The sequence below is a fragment of the Chrysochloris asiatica genome, unplaced genomic scaffold, assembly GCF_000296735.1.
Source record: "Chrysochloris asiatica unplaced genomic scaffold, ChrAsi1.0 scaffold00038, whole genome shotgun sequence".
Lineage (NCBI taxonomy): Eukaryota > Metazoa > Chordata > Mammalia > Afrosoricida > Chrysochloridae > Chrysochloris > Chrysochloris asiatica.
In genome coordinates, this window is record NW_006408556.1 from 3,858,974 (window position 1) to 3,875,964 (window position 16,991).

General features: G+C 41.4%; 1 protein-coding gene across 1 annotated transcript in view; it reads left to right on the forward strand.

Moving 5' to 3' along the window:
• The first annotated feature begins 434 nt into the window (after positions 1–434).
• Positions 435–16,991, forward strand: part of ZNF76 (zinc finger protein 76) — a 46,647-nt gene continuing 30,090 nt past the window's right edge. Inside the window, exon 1 of the mRNA XM_006860560.1 lies at positions 435–540. The gene's annotated coding sequence lies outside the window, so the exon portion shown is untranslated. The remainder of the gene's footprint in view (positions 541–16,991) is intronic.

Consider the following 16,991-nt stretch of genomic DNA (forward strand, 5'->3'; position numbering starts at 1 on the left):
AGGCGCAAAGCTCTCTGAGCTTCGGGCTCCTCCCCCGTCTCGTTCTCGAGCCTCAGGTGCAAAGAGTCCCTTGGCGGGACAGGTAGCGGCGCCCGATTTCTATGGCAACGACCCGGCTTAGGAGCCACGACCCAGCCCTGACCGGGGCGTCGTGACGTCACCACGCCCGTCCCCAGGCGCTCGGCCCCGCGGGCCGTGCGTCACCCGAACAGGGGAACTAGGCGGAGCTCCGACAGGTTCGGTTCAGAGCCCAGGTGGCAGGGCTTCAGGGGCCCCGGAACCAGGATAAGTAAAACAGTCACCGCGGCACTGGAGGGTGCGGGGCGGAGCGTGCCCTGTATTTTCTATACGGGTTCCGGGGCCTGGTAGAGGCGTATCCAGAGGAGAAGAAAGTGCGGCGGCCCTGGAACCGGGATATCGCGCGAGGCAAGCTGTGCGAGGGCGGGCGGGCTATGGCGCAGGCGGGTTGCGGGGCCGGCGCTGGTGGCGAGGCCCAGTGCTTGGCGGTCTGTCGGCGGAGTCGACCTCTGGGGCTGTCAGGTTGGTGGCTGCGGAAGAGTGGGTCCACTGTGCTTAAGGCGGGGAGCTGGGCGGGCGCAGGGCCCCAGGAATGCCCTGGCGTGCCCACCTTACTCTGGTCCTAGCTGGGTGGCCGGCCAGCTGGAGAGAGGCCTGACCCATGCCCCACCCGGGGTCCCGGCCCGAGTTCCAGCCCGAGTTCCAGCCCCTTCATTTGGCCCTGCGACTCCGCCCCCTTAATTTCCTAACCTCTTCTCGAGACTGCGCCTGCTCCCCACCTGTGATCCCCCTCACCCCACCCACTGACCCAAAACCTCATCAGGTAATCTTCGATTCATAATTATGGGCTCTGCTAGCCCAGGAACGCTCCCACCACTGCCCAGAGACCCACCAACCCAAGGACTCTCCCCATTCCATTCCAGTGACTCGCAGGACCCCAAGATTCCCACGTTCCTCCTTGTGATCCCCAAATCTTCCTAGGTGAACTCAACTCACTCTATCCCGTGTTCCCCACAAATTCAGTGAGTTGATCAACTGCTTAGCACAACTCCCAGTTTTCCACCCAGTCATCTACATGACCCTCAGTATCTGATGGGCTCTCCCCATGATCCTCATTCAATGTTTCCCCCCTTCATCCTAAAATCACTCTCACCTTCCCATTGTTAATCAGCACATTACTTAAGTGCCCCAATACCATGCTAGTGCCAAGGAGGCTACACAGGTGAATAAGATGTAATAATAATTGGAGGCATCAAAGATTTCTGGAGAGTGTGTTCAAGTTCCAGCTCTGCAGTGGGGCTGTGGAAACCTTGGAGAAGTCCCTTCTTCATACTAAGGCTTCATTTTCTCATCTGTGTATTAATGAGGTTGGGTATAATGATGTCAGAATTTCCTTCCACGTGTGAAATTCTGCAATTCCCAGATTACAATTGTTTTTGCACCCCACTCTAAGGTCCACTTGCTTCATGAACTTTGTTCCCTGGCCCCCATGACCCTGATACTTTTTAAATAGTAAATACCCATCTCCCTTGATCAGGCCCTGTCAGTTAACATGTTTGCAAAGCACAATAGTACTGTGCTTCAATTCAAGACATTGGTATCATAAGAAACCTGGGTTCCAGTTAGATACCAGTTTGACAGTTCAGCTATGGGACTGTAGGCATATCCATTAATCTGCCTGCGCATTTAAGCCTCTATACCTGCTAAGAGAAGATTATAGCAGTGTCTGAGATAATGCATGTTAAGCACTTGGCACTATATGTGGCACATGGATGCTATTGTTAATGTTAAAAGATAATGGAATTTTTTCAAAAACTTTTTGAAACCTACTCATATAAATTAACTTATTCTCTCCAATCCCCAAGAGGTAATTATGTCCACTGCCATGTCCCTGTTTTACATTTTTATGTTTTCAAGTATATGAAGAACACGAAACTCACACAGCGTCTAAGTAACAGAGCTGGGATTTGAACCCATAGCCTTCAAATCCTGTGCTCTTCACTACCTTGCTGCATTGCCTCTCTTGCTTCCCAAACTTGCTGGTTTTCCATGTCATTCACGGCCCTTTATTTCCTATTTTCCAGTACTTTCTAAGCCCAACATCAATTCATTCCATGAGCCCCATAGTTTTTATTACTCTTTGCCCTATAGTTTAGTGATTTACTCATCCCACTGTTTATGATTTTGGTCACATAATCCCTGAGACCTCTGAACGTTAGTACCTCTCTGCCCTTTGTTCAGATGTCCTCTCTAAGTCCTTGGAGCTTCAGTGATCTCACACACCCTTGGGTGTCTCCCACCTCACTGATCCTTTACCCCCACTCATTCATTTTGCTAAGTAACTTACCTCCAGGAATCCATATACTCCAAAACCTCCCTAACCTCTACTGCCGTTGAATTGATTTCAATTTATAGCAACCTTATATAAGGGTTCTGAGATGATAATCTTTATGGGAGCAGACAGAATCATCTTTCTCCTACAGGACAGATGGTGAGTTTGAACCACTGACCTAACAGTTGGCAGCCTATTGCCCAACCCACAACCCCACCAGGCCTCCTTCTAAAACCTTCTAGACCAGTATTACCTCACCCTACAATCTTTTTCTAGTCTCATTGCTGTAGCTCTCTCCACCCCTTCTGCTATCCTCATCCACATCCTGTTATCTGAACCCTTCATTTCAATTGTCCTTCATCTGGTAACCTCCTGATAGGCCCAGCTTCTGTGAAATGAGCCTTTTCTGTTCCCACATTGAACATCCTCCATAGCCTCTTCATACCCCTCTCCCCATTTCCAGTGAGATCCTACCTCTCTGATTCATAGATCTCATGATTTCTTTCCCTCATTTTCTTTCCTTTTCAAACCGGAATTGATTTTTACCTTTTCTCTCTCCTCATCTCCCACAGTGCCTTTTTGCCAAAACCATTCCGCTTGTTTGTCTCCCAAACCATCCTCACCTCACAAAGCTGATAGCAAATTGATTCCCATGTAGATCTCCCTCCCATCCTGGCTCTGCCCTTAATTTTTCTACTCCTATATATCTAACTCCAGGACCAGATGAATGAGCTTGGTTGTCAGCCTTCCTTTCCTTTCACACAGCACTGCCCAACCAAACTTCAGCAGCCTCCTTGGTTTGTTCATAGAAATACGCTATGAGAACTTCTAATGAATTCTCAGCCCTTTAGGTAACAAGGAAATTCTTCCAGCTCAAGCTCGTTGTGTCTCCATGAGGCACTCCCACAAGCCTGTTCTGTTTATTAAGCTGCATGCTGTATGCACCTTCTGGGTAGAATGCTTTGAGTGTCTGTTTCTGCAGTCACATTGCCTTAGGCACAGAACGTACTCTGCTTTGTGTCTTAGTTATCTGTGTGCTTTTCTTACCACTCCTCCCTGTTGTGATCTCCTTAAGAACAAGGACTGGGTTTTGTTTCTCTTCTGCCATCTTGGTCATGTCCTTCATCTTTAGCGGATACACAGTGACCATAAGGGGGCTTCAAAAAGTTCGTGGAAAAATGAAATGAAAAGATAATGGAATTTTCCCGCAAACTGAATTAACTCACTTGTTCTAGATCAGATACAACCAAATAAAAATAGTTCATATCTCTCATCATTTTGTAATAACAACACCCTCTCCCTTTCAAAACTTTTCCCAACATAAGAGGTAAATCCCTTGACTTAAACAGACTAGTATTTAGACATTTCCTTTTCGGTTGTTCCTTAGGTAGGGAAATGGATGTTGTTTTTGTTTTATTTCTGATACTACTTGAGAGATTGGTTGGCACAGTTGCTAGAATATAGTGGTAACAAGGCCAGAATCAGTCTAATATAGACCAGCTTGCAAGAAAGCAGATGAGGTATTTGTTTAATGGAGGTTGCAGAAAGAATTTTGGAATAGAGGAAATAAAATTGGAAAACCGTTGGTAATTGTTGAAATTCAATGAGTCCATAGGGTTCATGGAATCCCGGTGTGGTGCTGTGGGTTAATATACTGGACTGCAAAATTGGTTTGAACTACAAGATTGGCAGTTCAAGCTCACCAGCGGCTCCTCAGAAACCTTATACAGGCTCATTATGAGTTGGAACTGACTCCATGGCACTTAACAATGACAAATAGGGTTCATTATGGTGCTTTTTTGTTTTCACTTTTGTGTTTGTTTGAAAATGTCCAAGAGCATATTTAGCACTGCTCCTTGGGAAACACCTCACAACAAATGAGACAGTGTTCTTATGCAGGTTAAGTTATCTAGTTAGTCATAACCACCTGCCTCTGGCCTGAGATTGTCTGAGATTCTGGATGCTGAATATGAAAATTGGCAACTTGTAGAATCCTGTATCTGGTGGCCTGGGAATTGTAACATCTGCAACAAGTACCTATTGGCCTTAGTCCTTCCTGCTTCTCAGCCAGGTGATTTCTGGTGGTAGAGGGCTGGATTAGACCTTAGAAGAAAGTGAGGCAGTGAGGTGGGAGCCAGGGCTCAACTAGGGTCCTCCTCTTCTGTCCTAAAGCCTGCAAATTACTGGGAGATCCGAAAGTAGAACTATTCATTCATCTATTCCACAAATGTCTGGTATGTGCTACATTCCATGTACTGTCCTAGACTCCAGGGATATAGTGGTGAACAGAGTTCCAGGACTTAAGGAACTCACCTATTGGGAGGGAGTTGGCAAGGGAGAAACAATAGTAAAATACAAAAAGAGGCTTTGAAATGTTCATGGAAGAATTCCATTTTCTTTTAATTCCATTTTTCCATGAACTTTTTGAAGCCCCCTCAGATATATTGAGAAAAATAAAGCAGAGATGGGAAATATTTTTTTTTTTATTATTATTAAATGTTTTTATTTTGGATTGAGTGAAAGTTTACAGGGCACATCATCAGCTTCACATTCAACCATTCATATAGCTTGTTTCATTACATTGATTATTATCCCCTCCATATATCATCAGTTAACAGTGTTTCTCTCTATCCTCTTTAGCTTTTTTTTTTTTGAGGTGGGGGGGACTTGCCTTTTTGGAATTTACATTCTCGGCTTTTAGGGAAGGTTTTTACAGTGGATATCCAGGGCTCATGTATGAAATTACTAACAAGCATTACTGAATAATCAGATGAGGGACAGTTTTCAATGTCTGCTAGGTGGCTAAAGTCTGATCCTCAGAGCCTATGGTTTGGACGGTCAACAACACTTGGGCCCACAGGGTCTTGACCTCCTGACCGGGTCTGCACGGTCTGCATCAGATTCCCCCTTATTTATTGTTTGTTTAAGGGACGCTGCCTGTCTTAGGCGGTCAGTGCGAATTCCTCAGTCTTACCCGTCATCTAAACTCATTGCAGCATGGCAATGGCTCTGTTTTAGGTTGCTGAGGTTCCACGTGATCCTTACCCGTCTCTGGCCACATGTCCAGCATAAACAGCCGCCATCCGAGGAAGGCAGGGAGGGAGGAGATCGGCTGGGGACCCAGAGATGGGAAATATTGAGAATGCTAGAAGTCAGGGCATTATACTTTTAAATAAGGTGGTTAAAGAGTCTCACTGAAGAGGTAACATTTCAGGGATGAGTCATTTTATCCCAGACAGAGGGAACAGCAAGTGCAGAGACCCTGAGGCAGGAATGTGCCTGACATATTTGAGCAACATGGAGGAAGCCAACTAGTATGGCTGTAGCAGACTGGGAAAGGGAACCAGCAGGAGAGCTGGGGATAGGGAAACATCATATTGGGCCTCATAGGCCATTGACCAAAATACAGAGCATGCCATGATGGAGAAGATGTATATAAGGAGGCTTCAAAAAGTTTATGGGAAAATTCCTTTATCTTTTAATTACATTTCCACGAGTTTTTTTAAGCTCCCCTTGAATGTGTTCCTATGGGGTGATACAGCTTCGCTATTAAGTGCAGAGGGAACAGGGGGCTGGAGTCAATGGTTTGTGGTGACGTTAGCCAAGGAAAACTTGTTCTTGACTTGAGTCTGACAGGAAGCAGTGAACATGGTGGATATCAGCAGTGAGGCCAGATGGTATTCCAGGTGAGAAAAAAATGGTTAGCGTGGCTGATTCTGAGAGAAGAGCTGAGTGATGTGATAGGGTTGGAAAGGGTGGGATGGGTTGAGTGGGCCTCAGTTCTTTGCGTACTTCATTCATTTACCATTTACAATTTACTCATTTACTGCTAGGAAGTTCTAGTAAAGGAACTCATAGTTCTGTACTCAATGAAAGGGTTCAAATCTCTGTTAGAACTTCCAGTTAGATCTAGTTCATAATAAAGTGGACCAACTCATGATTCAAATTTGAACTAAAGACCTCAAATAGCTATGTGACCTAATGGTGTTATTTGTTTAGTATCTGTGGGCATATTAGGAATGTAATGTAGTGGTTTATATGTTGGGCTTCTAAACTGCAAGGTTGGCATTTTGCACCCAGCAGCCACTCCACAGGACAAAGATGAGACCATCTGCATCCATAAAGATTTACCGTCTTAGAGACCCTAGGAAGCAGTTCTATTGTGTCCTGTAGGGTCATTGTGAATTAAAATTGCAGTAAATTTGGTTTTGGTTTTGTGTTTATGTATATGGAGGCACATTGTTGTTGTTGTTGTTAAGTGCCATCGAGTCGGTACAGACTCTTAGTGACCTTATGCACCACAGAACGAGACACTGCCCGATCCTGGGCCAACCTCACTACTGTTGCCACACTTGAGTCCATCGATGCTGCCACTTGGCCAATCCATTAAATGCTGTTTAAGCTGAAAACGTTTTCTCCAGGAACTTAACATTATAATCAATGTAAAGGAAAGTAGAAATATGTTCTTGAACTCCAGAATAGTCAAGTGTTATGGAAAACACATATGTGCATAACTGTATAAAACACATCTGTATCTGGAGCTGTCCCTCAGCTATGTTTACTCTTGTGTCCCATAAATGTTTATGTTTATATTGTGAAGAGTCCCTTTGATCGGCTAAACAAGAATACAGAATATCATCTCATCCTAGTTGGCAAGACACCTACAAAACTAGATTAGAGTAGGCATGTAAATCAGCATCTCTCACTTCATGGAATAGGGAAATTGTGTGTATTGTTTGGCTGAAAATTGAGCCAAAGGTTAAGCCCATTTCCAGATCTGCAGAGTGTCGAAGGGCAAGGTTGGCAGTTCAGACTCACCAGCTGCTCCTTGGAAACCATATACAGGGTTGCTATGAGTTGGAACCACCTCGACTGTACTTAACAACAACAACATATGGCAAGTAGAGGGACTGTTGTATCTTACATTAATTCTATTTCCAACTTTTTGAGGAAGTGCTATACCATTTTCCACGGTGGTTGTACCATCTTCAGCCCCACCAGCAATATAGGAGGGTCCTGGTCTGTTCACACACTCATAAGCATTTGTTGTTTTCTACTTTTTGAACTTTGCTATTAATGCTGGAGTAAGATGATGTCTCATTGTTGTTTTGATTTACATCTCTCTAATTTGAGGTGCTGTGGGTTAATGCGCTAGACAACAAAGTTGTTTGAACCACAAGGTCGGCAGTTCAAGCTCACCAGCCGCTCCTTAGAAACCCTATACAGGATCCCTATGGGTCGGAACTGACTCGATGACACTTAATAGCAGCAATAGCCAATGAAGGAGCTCTCGTAGCATAGTGGTTAGGAGTCAGGCTACTAATCTCAAGGTCTGCAATTTAAAACTATCTATGGTACCATGGAAGAAAGATGAAGCTTTCTGCTCCTGTGAAGGTTTACAGCCTTGGAAACCCTATGCAGGGTCACTGTGAGTTGGAACCGACTCCACGGCACATAACCACCACCACTAATGGCTAATGATCGTGAACATTTCTTCATGTTTTCTGAATTCCTGAATGTCTTGGTGTTCATGTCCTCTGCCTATGTTTTAATTGGGTTGTCTTTTTCTTGTAGTGGTGTCGTGATTTTCTATAAATTATATCCCTTGTCTGAAATGTCATTGTAAAAAAATTGTTCCCAATCTTTGGATTATCTTTTTACAGTGAAATCCTTTTATACACATAATTATCCAGTTTTTTAGGAGATCCCAGTCATCCATTTTTCCTTCAGTTTGTGTGTTTTCAGTTATGTTTGATAGCATGTATATGCCATATATCAGAGCCTCTAAGTTTGTCCCTATTTTTCATTGATGATCTTTTTGGTTCTAAGTTTGGGTCTTTGATCTACCTTGAGTTCACGTTTGTTTTATTGTTGTTAAATGCGCTCAAGTCAATTCCAACTCATAGCAACCTATATAGAGTTTCGGAGGCTTTTAAATCTTTGGGGGGGAACAGAAAGCCTCCGCTGGTGGGCTTGAACTGCGGACCTTGTGGATCACAGTCTAGTGATTATTATATGGAGTCACCAAGATACGGGTCTTATTTCTTCTGCAAATGGATTTCCAGTTTTGCCAACACCATTTGTTGAAGAGACTGTCTCGTCACCATTTAATGTGTTTGGTCCCTTTGTTAAAGATCAACTGATCATAGGTGGATGGATTTATTTCTGTGTTCTCAATTTTGTTCCATTGCTCTATGTATCTTTTGTTGAACCAGTACCAGGCTGTTTTGATTCCTTTAATTATATAGTAAGTTTTGATCTCAAGAAGTGAAAGGCCTCTTACTTCGTTCTTTTTTTAGTCAAGCTTTGCTTTTCCCGAGTCTCTTTCCTTTCCATCTAAAGTTAGTGATCAGATTTTCTATCTCTTTAAAGAATGATGTTGGAATCTGGATTTAGATTGCATTATATCTATCAATTGTTTTAAATTACGTTGACATTCTCACAATGTTAAGTCTTCCTGTCCATGAGAATGGCATATTCTTTCATTTTTGTAAGTCTCTTTTGGTTTCTTGTAGTAGTGTTGTGAAGTTTTTTTTTGCTTCATGGTTGTGGTGTGCCACCGAGTTGGTTCTGACTCGTAGTGACCTTGTATAGGGTTTCCAAGGCTTAAATCTTTACAGGAGCAGAAAGCCTTTTCTTTCTCCCACAAAGTGACTGGTAGGACTGAACTACTGACCTTGCAGTTAGCATAGGTGTTGGATTTCCTTATTAGATTTATTCCTAAGTATTTCATCTTTGGGTTGGTTATTGCAAATGATACTGTTTTCTTGATATCTTCTTTAGAGCTCTCTTTTAGTGTAAAGGAATGCAACTGATTTTGGGATGTTGATCTTGTACCCTGCCACTTTACTGAACCTAATTTAAATGAAATCCAGTAATTTTCTTGCTGAGTCTTTGAGGTTTTTTTATGAACAGAATCTGCAAATAGAGAGACTTTTATTTTTTCTTTGCCAATTAATTTCTCTTTCTTGCCTTAAAACTCTGGCTAAGATTTCCAGCACTGTGTTAAATTGTTGTTGTTGTTAAGTGCCATCAAGTCAGTCCCATCTCACAGCAACCCTGAATAGGGTTCCAGAGGTCTCCAGTAAAATGTTGGGCAGAGATACATGCTCAAGGAAACAAGTAATGGGGGCAGGAAAAAATCAGGTATGAATGTGGTCACACTAAAGTGTGACCTACTTCACTCATCACTCAAGTCACTAACTGTGACTGTCTCAACTGTAAAGGTAGAAGTTTTATAACAAAAAGAGGGGAGTAGTTAATCTTGCAGTCAGTCCAGGAACAGGAAACCTTAGGAGCATCGAGGGAGAGGAGCATGAGTGGAATGTGGGAACCCTATCCAGAGAAGCAGCGATAGAGATGGAGGCAGACATGAGGACATGGAGAGAGAGAGCAGCTGAGGACTCTAGACTCATGGAAAGAGAAAGGGTTGCTGACAGCCAGGTGCTAGAGGCCAGGGGGTGCAGGCTTGCAGAATATGTCTTTTGGTTGTTTAAATGATTATATATTCCTGAGTGTTCGTGTGTACATCACCCCCCCCCAAAAAAAAAAAAAACAAAAAAACCCAGAGGGAATAGAAGCAAATACTATTGAATGATGATGCCAGAAGAGATTGTAATCATTGCAATGAAGCAATGAGTGTAAAACTGATGTTCTTCCCTGTAAACTATCACTCAATTCACAATAAAATTTTAAATTAAAAAAAAGAGATTTGTGGAAGACATTATGGTAAACAAAACAAAACAAAAAGGCAGTCACAAGGTGAATCTCTGATGTTGTCACTGAAGACTCTTGTCCATTAATACTGCTGAAACAGAACCAACCACTGGGGCCCTTTCGTTTCTCTCTTAGCCACTAAGAGGTGACATATGGTCAGGAATACTGCTTTGTAGGGGCTATCTGGAATAAAGTGTTCTAACTCCCATAATAAAATTTATAGTCATGAAATTTTAAATTATGTTAAATATTATAGAGAGACTGGAACTCTTAGGCTTATTCTCTCTAATAGTACTTTAAATTCATTTTTATTTTTGAACACTAACATGAGGTAGAAGAAACTCACAAAATAAAATAAAATTCAAAATACCTAAGCCTGTTCAATATAATTAGTCCCAAGAAAGGAGTTTGTTTATTTTTTTTGTTTTTGTAAAGGGCGATCAGACTGACTACTGTTAAAATATAACCTTTACCTAAAAGAAATTTCTTATATTTGAAATTGCCATGCTTCTTCTCGGTTTCAGGTATAGAGAAAGCACAATACATGCTGTGAAATGTCTATAAAAACAGTATGCAGCAGTACTGAATTTGTGGTTTAAACTGACCTTGCAGTCCAGCGCTTTATCTCACAGTGCCAGTCCTTAACTCTTGGTACTATTCTTCATAGTATTGTGTTATTATCCTTTTTAATTTCTGCTGTCTCTGTTGTGATGTCACCCATATCATTTCTTATTTGTTTGCATTGTCTCCTTTTCTTTTGTTAGATTTAGCACTAGTTTGTTGATTTTATTAATCCTTTCAAAGAACCAACTTCTTATCTTGTTGATTTTATTTTTCTGATGTCTATTTCATTTATTTCAGCTCTAACCTTTTTTATTATTATTATTCTTGTGGCTGTAAGCATACTTCACTGCTCTTGTTCTGATTGTATTAAAATCTGCCATCATTGTAGAGTTGTCAATTTCTTTCTTCAGTTCTATTAGAGTTTAATTTATGTATTTTTAGGCTCTTTCATTGGGAGCATAGATATTTATTATGTTCAAGTAAGCCTATAGTCATGATATAATTTCCTTTTTTGTCCCTTATGCTGTTTTTTACCTTACAGTCTATTTTATCAGAGATTGACTTAGCTATTCCTGCTCGATTTTGATTGCCGTTAGCTTGATATATTTTTTTCCATCCTTTGATATTTAATCTACTTTTGTCTTTGTGTTTAAGGTGTGTCTCTTCTAGGCAGCATATTGAAGGATCCTGGTTCTTATCCATTCTGTTACTCTCTGTCTTTTGACTGACACATTTAATCCATTTACAGTCAGTGTAATTATCAATAGATTTTAATCGATTGCTGTCATTTTGCAGTGTGCTTTTTTTGTAGTGTTGCTGTTTTCTTTCCACTTAATTTTCTGCACTGAGTTCATTTTGTGGGTTTTCTTTTCATTTTCTTCATTTCTGTTGTGTCAATTATTACTAAATCTTATTTTCCTCTTTTTTATCTTAATGTGAAAATTTATTCATATTCTTTGAGGTTACTCTGTAAGTTATTGTTTTCCTCCCGTTTTAAAACAGTCTGCTTTATTTTGAAATCTACTTAGTTGACTTCTTTACTATTTGGATGTTCTATATCTACACTATTCCCCCCTTTGTAGTTTAATTCATTATAAATTGATATCTCTGGTTCCCTATTTTCAATCTTGTAGATTTGTTTTACTTTGGTAATCTATCTGCATTGAGTTCTGTGTGTTGTCTTGTAAAGGTGGTCTGGTTATTACAAAGTTCTTTAATTTCTGTTTATCTGGAAATGTCTTAATTGTGCTCTCATATTTGAGGGACCGCTTTGCTAGGTAAATGATTCTTGGTTAGCACCTTTTTTCTTTCAGAGTTTTGTATATGTCATTCCATTTCTTTCTTTCTTTTTTTTTTTTCTCCATTGCCTTCTTGCATGCATGGTTTCTACTAAGAAATCAAAATTTAGTCTTATTGGTTCTACTTTATAGGTAACTTTTATATGTTTATTATTAAGTTTTTTATTGTGATTTGAGTGAAAGTTTACAGGGCAGATCATCAGTTTTATATTCAACAAATCATATACTTTGTTTAATTACAATGATTATAATGCCCTCCAAGTATCATCAGTTAACAGTATTTCTCTATATTTCTTTTAGCTCTTTTTTTTTTTTCAAACACTCAGGCATATATAATTTAAACAACCAAAGGGCACATTCTGCAAACCTGCCACTTGGCCGTCAGCTCTCAGTCCCTCTCTTTCCATGAGTCTAGAGTCTTCAGCTGCTCCCTCTCTCCATGTCCTCATCTCTGCCTCCATCTCTAGTGGTGCTGCTTCTCTGGATAAGGTCCTGCATTCTGCTTGTACTCTTCTCCCTTGATGGTCCTAGGGTCCTCTGTTTCTGGACTGGAAGATTAACTATTCTCCTGTTTTTTGATACAAAACTTCTACCTTTACAGTTGTGACAGTTGCGATTAGTCATGATAACAGTTACTTACTATGGAATCATATGAATCTTATCCCCATCTCCTTTTACCAGACCCATCCAGACAAGATGAAAACTATTCAGTGGGGACTCTATCTTCCCCCGCGCACTCTTTTTTTTTGTAACTCCATTTGTAATTTATTGTGGGTTGTTTCAGATATTTCAGTGACTTAACACATATTAAGCTCTGATCAGAACCATGCATAGAGCTACAATTATTCTATTTAATTCTCTCAAGAGATCCTCTTTTGTGGTTACTATTCTTGTTCCCAAGGATCCCTGGTGGCACTGTAGGATAATCACTGGACTGCTAACCACAAGATCAATAGTTCAAACCCACCGGCTGCTCCTCAGGAGGAAGATGAAGTTATCTGCTTCTGTAGAAATTTACAGTCTCAGAATCTCTATATAGGGTTGCTGTGAGTCAGAATCGACTCACTGGCAGTGGGAATATTCTTGCTTCTGGTTTAGAGATGGGAAAATAGAAGTTTAGGAAGGTTTTGAGATGTGCCCAAGGTCATATGTACACTTTCTAGAGAATACACGATGTTTATATGGGTGATGTTGTTAGGTGCCATTGAGTCAATTCTGAATCATAATGGCCCTCTGCACAACAGAACCAAACACTGCCTGGTCCTACACCATCCTCACAGTTGTTTTGCTTGAGACCACTGTGGCTACCATTGTGCCAATCCATTTTATTGGCGCTTTTCCTCTCTTGCATTGATTCTCCACTTTATCAAGATTAAGTATTTTTCAAAGGACTGGTCCCTCCTGATAATAAGTTCCAGTATGAGAAATGAAGCCTCCCCATTCTGGCTTCTAAGGAGCATTCTGTCTGTACTTCTTCCAAAACCGATTTGTTTGTCCTTCTGGCCGTTCATGGTACTCTCAATATTCAGTAATGATAGCCCTACTTCAATGTAGCTTCTGAATCTGGCTTGAATTTCTGGCAGGTCTCTGTCACTATACTGTTGCAGCTGTTTTTGAATGATCTTAAGCAAAACTTTGCTTGTATGTGATATTACTGATATTGTTCGATGATTTCCTCGTTCCACTGGGTCACTTCTCTTTGGAGTGGGCACAGGTGTGGATCTCTTCCAATTTCTTGTAATCGATGAATGAGTGAGTGCCTCCAGTGCTGTATCAGCTTGTTGAAAGATTATGATTTGTTGTCCATCAGTTCCTGGAGCCTTGTTTCTTGCCAGTGCCTTCAATGCAGTTTGAATTTCTTCCTTCAATACCACTGGTTTTTGATCGTATGCTACCTCTTGAAATGGTTAAATAGTGACCTTTTTTTTTTTTGGTACAGTGACTGTGTATTTCTTCCATCTTTTTTTGATGTTTCCTATATCATTCAGTATTTTTCATCATTTAATATTCATAGAATCATTCAACATTGCAGGTGAGAAATGCTGATTGTGTTCTTCACTTTTGGTTTTCTTACTCCAGGTCTTTGCACATGTCATTTTAGTATTTGACTTTGTCTTCTTGAGCTGCCCTTTGAAAATTTTGGTTCTGCTCTTTTTTTTAACTGTTTTATTGTGAATTATTGTTTATATGGGAGAACACTAGCTTTACATTCATCCTTTAGTATATTGTTACATTGCCATGGCTATAATCCCCTCCATGCATCATCAACCAACCAAAGGGTACACCCTGCAAGCCTGCCCCCTGGTTGTCAGCACACAGCCCCTCTCCCTCTCTGGTCTAGAGTTCCCATCTCTCCATGTCATCGTCTCTGTCTCCATCTCTGGCATCACTGCTTGTCTGAGAAGGTCCTATACTCCACTCTTCTCCCTTGATGGTCCCAGGGGCCTCCACTCCTAGCCTGCAAAGTCAACCACTCCCCTCCTTTTGCTACAAAACATCTGCCTTTACATTTCCAACCCTCACAGTCAGTCCTGATAGAAATTATTCACTATTGTACCACGTGAGTACTAGCCCCATCTCCTTTCATCAGTCCCGCCCAGACAGATTGGCTACTACGCAGTGGAGAGTCTATCTTCCTCTGTGCCCTCTGGATCTAGGCTCCCTCTTGAAAGCTTGTAAGCCAGTCACTTCTTGCCTTTGTACTCCTCCCCTCCCTCCCCCTCCCCCCATTTCAGGTCCAACTTGCCCATCCCTGTCTACCCTGTGTATCAAGAGGGTGGGAATGATCCTTGCTGTAAAGATTTGTTCCCTCTTTTGAGTTACAGCATCCGTAGGTATAGGTCAAGTTCATCAAATTACTGTTAACTGTTTACTGTTACTATTGATTACTGTTTTTCCTCTTCTAGTTGAGCTCTGATCATCCAGTCATTGAAGCCAAGGCAAGTGGGTATTATCTGCAAGTGTGGGTGTTCTTGTGCATATGCCCTCACTTCTTAATCAGCTGGCCTGCACACTCTTAAACTAAACTCCCTCTTGAAAACTTGTAAGCCAGTCACTTTGAGCCTTTATTGCCCCTCATTTTAGGTAGCCAGTGTCTAAGTTACCCGTCCTTATCTACCCTGTGTACAGCAGGGATAGCATTGATATTTGATATGAAGACTCCTTCCCTCTCTGTTGGTATTTTGAGCTACTGCCTCCATGAGTAAGGAGCTCTGGTAGCGTAGTGGTTATAAATCAGGCTGCGAACCACAAGGTCAGCAGTTCGAAACTACCAGCTGTTCTGCGGGAGAAAGATGAGGCTTTCTGCTCCTGTAAAGATTTACAGCCTCGGAAACCCTGTACAGGTTCGCTATGAGTCAGAACCGACTCCACGGCACATAACCACCACCACCACCACCACCACCTCCATGAGTATAGGTCACATTCATCAAATTGTAGCAATTTACCCTCATTTCCTTTTCAAAAATTGTTTTCTTTTTTATCTACCTCTAGTCGAGTTCTGATAAAGCCATCGAGGCTAGGTCAAATGGGTAGTATCTGCAGGTTTGGGTGTTCTTGTACGTCTCCCCTCACTTTATATCAGCTGGATGCTTCATTCTCAGCTCTAGCCCTCCATGGCTATGTCCTTGTCCCTAGGCTTATGTGTCCCCATGTCTCACCACACTTTGGACCAACCAGCCCTTTCTCTTCTCTCTCTCATTTCCAGGTCAGTGAGAGTCTATGGAACGTGGGTGAACTCAGCCCATTTGTTCATTGCTGCCTTTTCCCCTCTTCCACTCACCAGTAGACCAATGTGGTTGCCAGCAAGCTTACATGCTTGCTCCTGTGTTCCCTTTGAATTTCAGTCTTAGAGTGGGAAGTTAACTTTTTATTTTTTCCTGACTCTGAACTTTGCTTTGCTTTTGAAAATTTTGATTATGGTATGTCCTGATGATTTTCTTTGGGGGTCTATCCTGTCTGGAGTTCATTCAGCTTCTTGGTTATCTTTACATCTTTCATCATACTAGGGAAGTTTTCTTCAATCTTTCTGCAGTCTGTTGAAAGTACCTAAATATCATTATATTGAATTGTCTCTCAGATAGTTCTATTACCTTTTGTCCTCAAAAATGCTTTCTGACTCTGCACCTTGATCATTTATTTGAGCCATTCTCTTGTGTTACTTCGTGTGAGCTAAAATCATCTGTTGTATCTGATGTGGTGTCATTATATTTTATTTAATTGATGGTTGTATCTTGATATGTTCTTTGGCTCTCGCCAACTGTTTTGTGGTGGGTGTGATTGAAAAATGGAAGTATGTACACCATTTTACATTCTCCATTCATGCAGCTCTGTTTAGGGTGGGTTTGGCTGGTATTGATTGATCTCTTTCATTGCTTAGGTGGTGGTGTTAAGTACAGTCAAGTCCATTTTGATTTATAGGGAACCTGTATAAGGGTTTCCCCAGAGTGGCTGGTGGGTTTGAATTGCCAGACTTCCAGCTAGCCATCTAGTGTTTATCCTACAGCACCACACTAGAACTGTAGTCACATGGTATAGGAGATGGTATTAACTCTTGTCCAGTGGGTGGAGCTACAGAGAGTATGGTTGTGGCTGAACTATATGGTTGATGTCTCCTATTGGTTGAAACAAGAAGAGAAAACACATAGGAAAACAAAACAGAACAACAGCATACAATGATGGAAACAGGATATAATAAAGGAGGGAAAAGAAACAAAAACAGACAATAACAAAAAAAACAACAATATAATAACTAAAAAGGGATAGAAAAATAGAGCTATAGAAGAGAGAAATAAAAGGAACAGAAAGAGAAAATGAAAAGAGAAAGAGGCTAGAGTAGTGAAGAAAAATTTTAAGAAATTAGTAACAGAAGAAAAAACAAAATAAGAGATGTTGTTGTTGTTGTTAGGTGCCATCGAGTTGGTACCGACCCATAGCAACCTTATGCACAGCAGAATGAAACACTACCCGATCCTGGGCCAACCTCACTACTGTTGCCACACTTGAGTCCATCGATGCTGCCACTTGGCCACTCCATCTCGTTGGGGGTCTTCCTCTTTTTCTCT